The following is a 3550-nucleotide window of genomic DNA, read 5'->3' as shown; positions in this document are numbered from 1 at the left end:
GGAGACACTAAAAGCACAATATTGGAACACAGATGAAGCTTCTAAGTTGATGTAATAGCCAGTAAGAACTAGTACAATTCTAGTTTTAGGTATCGATTATTGACTTTTTAGCTGGCTTTGATGCCTTGGACATGAGCTAGGACCTTAAGATTCTGCATGAAAGGAGGACTAGCAGCCGAGTTGCACGGGAGAATTTGAAAAGTGTTCATATGTAGTAAAAACCTGAGAAATCCGTCCGTTTTCGTCATTTGTTATCGAATCGACTTAAAGCCTGATTGTCACATTGGCCGCTCTTCTCTCTGAAACGGTTGTACTTATCGTCTGCAAAGCTGTGTCGCGTGCTGCGGTATGCGGAGAAACTAAAAGCACCATAGTAGAACACAGATGAAGCTTCTAAGTTGATGTAATAGCCAGTAAGAAGTAGTACACTTCAAGTTTAAGGTATCGATTATTGACTTCTTAGATGGATTTGGTGCCTTGGACATGAGCTAGGACCTTAAGATTCTGCATGAAAGGAGGACTAGCAGCCGAGTTGCACGGGAGAATGTGAAAAGTGTTCATATGTAGTAAAAACCTGAGAAATCCGTCCATTTTCGTCATTTGTTATCGAATCGACTTAAAGCTAGATCGTCACATAGGCCGCTCTTCTCTCTGAAACGGTTGTACTTATCGTCTGCAAAGCTATGTCGCGTGCTGCGGTATGCGGAGACACTAAAAGCACCATATTGGAACACAGATGAAGCTTCTAAGTTGATGTAATAGCCAGTAAGAAGTAGTACACTTCAAGTTTAAGGTATCGATTATTGACTTCTTAGATGGATTTGGTGCTATGGACATGAGCTAGGACCTTAAGATTCTGCATGAAAGGAGGACTAGCAGCCGAGTTGCCCAGGAGAATGTGAAAAGTGTTCATATGTAGTAAAAACCTGAGAAATCCGTCCGTTTTCGTCATTTGTTATCGAATCGACTTAAAGCCAGATCGTCACATTGGCCGCTCTTCCCTCCGAAACGGTTGTACTTATCGTCTGCAAAGCTATGTCGCATGCTGCGGTATGCGGAGACACTAAAAGCACCATAGTAGAACACAGATGAAGCTTCTAAGTTGATGTAATAGCCAGTAAGATGTAGTACAATTCAAGTTTTAGCTACTGATTATTGACTTTTTACCTGGCTTTGGAGCCTTGGACATGAGCTAGGACCTTAAGATTCTACATGAAAGAGCACTAGCAGCCGAGTTACACAGGAGAATGTGAAAAGTGTTTATATGTAGTAAAAACCTGAGAAATCCGTCCGTTTTCGTCAATTGTTATCGAATCTACTTAAAGCCAGATCGTCACATTGGCCGCTCTTCTCTCTGAAACGGTTGTACTTATCGTCTGCAGAGCTATGTCGCGTGCTGCGGTATGCGGAGACACTAAAAGCACCATAGTAGAACACATATGAAGCTTCTAAGAAGATGTAATAGCCAGTAAGAAGTAGTACAATTCAAGTTTTAGGTATCGATTATTGACTTTTTAGCTAGCTTTGCTGCCTTGGAGATGAGCTTGGACCATAAGGTTCTGCATGAAAGGAGGAGTAGCAGCCGAGTTGCACGGGGGAATGTGAAAAGTGTTCATATGTAGTAAAAACCTGAGAAATCCGTCCGTTTTCGTCATTTGTTATCGACTCGCCAGATCGTCACATTGGCCGCTCTTCTCTCTGAAACGGTTGTACTTATCGTCTGCAAAGCTATGTCGCGTGCTGCGGTATGCGGAGACACTAAAAGCACCATAGTAGAACACATATGAAGCTTCTAAGATGATGTAATAGCCAGTAAGAAGTAGGACAGTTGAAGTTTTAGGTATCGATTATTGACTTTTTAGCTGGCTTTGGTGCCTTGGACATGAGCTAGGAGCTTAAGATTCGGCAAGAAAGGAGGACTAGCAGCCGAGTTGCACGGGAGAATGTGAAAAGTGTTCATATGTAGTAAAAACCTGAGAAATCCGTCCGTTTTCGTCATTTGTTATCGAATCGACTTAAAGCCAGATCGTCACATTGGCTGCTCTTCCCTCCGAAGCGCTTGTACTTATCGTCTGCAAAGCTATGTCGCATGCTGCGGTATGCGGAGACACTAAAAGCACCATAGTAGAACACAGATGAAGCTTCTAAGTTGATGTAATAGCCAGTAAGATGTAGTACAATTCAAGTTTTAGCTACTGATTATTGACTTTTTAGCTGGCCTTGGAACCTTGGACATGACCTAGGACCTTAAGATTCTGCATGAAAGGAGGACTAGCAGCCGAGTTACACAGGAGAATGTGAAAAGTGTTTATATGTAGTAAAAACCTGAGAAATCCGTCCGTTTTCGTCATTTGTTATCGAATCGACTTAAAGCCAGATCGTCACATTGGCCGCTCTTCTCTCTGAAACGGTTGTACTTATCGTCTGCAAATCTATGTCGCGTGCTGCGGCATGCGGGGACACTAAAATCACCCTAGTGGAACACAGATGAAGCTTCTAAGTTGATGTAATAGCCAGTAAGAAGTAGTACAATTCAAGTTTTGGTATCGATTATTGACTTTTTAGCTGGCTTTGATGCCTTGGACATGAGCTAGGACCTTAGGATTCTGCATGAAAGGAGGACTAGCAACCGAGTTGCACGGGAGAATTTGAAAAGTGTTCATATGTAGTAAAAACCTGAGAAATCCGTCCGTTTTCGTCATTTGTTATCGAATCGACTTAAAGCCAGATTGTCACATTGGCCGCTCTTCTCTCTGAAACGGTTGTACTTATCGTCTGCAATGCTATGTCGCGTGCTGCGCTATGCGGAGACACTAAAAGCACCATAGTAGAACACAGATGAAGCTTCTAAGTTGATGTAATAGCCAGTAAGAAGTAGTACAATTCAAGTTTTAGGTATCGATTATTGACTTTTTAGCTGGCTTTGGTGCCTTGGACATGAGCTAGGACCTTAAGATTCTGCATGAAAGGAGGACAAGCAGCCGAGTTGCACGGGAGAATGTGAAAAGTGTTTAATTTTAGTAAAAACCTGAGAAATCCATCCGTTTTCGTCATTTTTATCGAATCGACTTAAAGCCAAATCGTCACATTGGCCGCTCTGCTCTCTGAAACGGTTGTATTTATCGTCTGCAAAACTATGTCGCGTACTGCGGTATTCGGAGACACTAAAAGCACCATAGTAGAACACAGATGTAGCTTCTAAGATGATGTAATAGCCAGTAAGAAGTAGGACAGTTCAAGTTTTAGGTATCGATTATTGACTTTTTAGCTGGCTTTGGTGCCTTGGAGATGAGGTAGGACCTTAAGATTCTGGATGAAAGGAGGAGTAGCAGCCGAGTTGCACGGGAGAATGTGAAAAGTGTTCATATGTAGTAAAAACCTGAGAAATCCGTCCGTTTTCGTCATTTGTTATCGAATCGACTTAAAGCCTGATTGTCACATTGGCCGCTCTTCTCTCTGAAACGGTTGTAATTATCGTCTGCAAAGCTGTGTCGCGTGCTGCGGTATGCGGAGAAACTAAAAGCACCATAGTAGAACACAGATGAAGCTT

This window comes from Schistocerca gregaria, unplaced genomic scaffold, assembly GCF_023897955.1.
Source record: "Schistocerca gregaria isolate iqSchGreg1 unplaced genomic scaffold, iqSchGreg1.2 ptg000199l, whole genome shotgun sequence".
Taxonomy (NCBI): domain Eukaryota; kingdom Metazoa; phylum Arthropoda; class Insecta; order Orthoptera; family Acrididae; genus Schistocerca; species Schistocerca gregaria.
The sequence above is the reverse complement of the archived record's forward strand: the minus strand, read 5'-3'. Positions refer to the sequence as shown.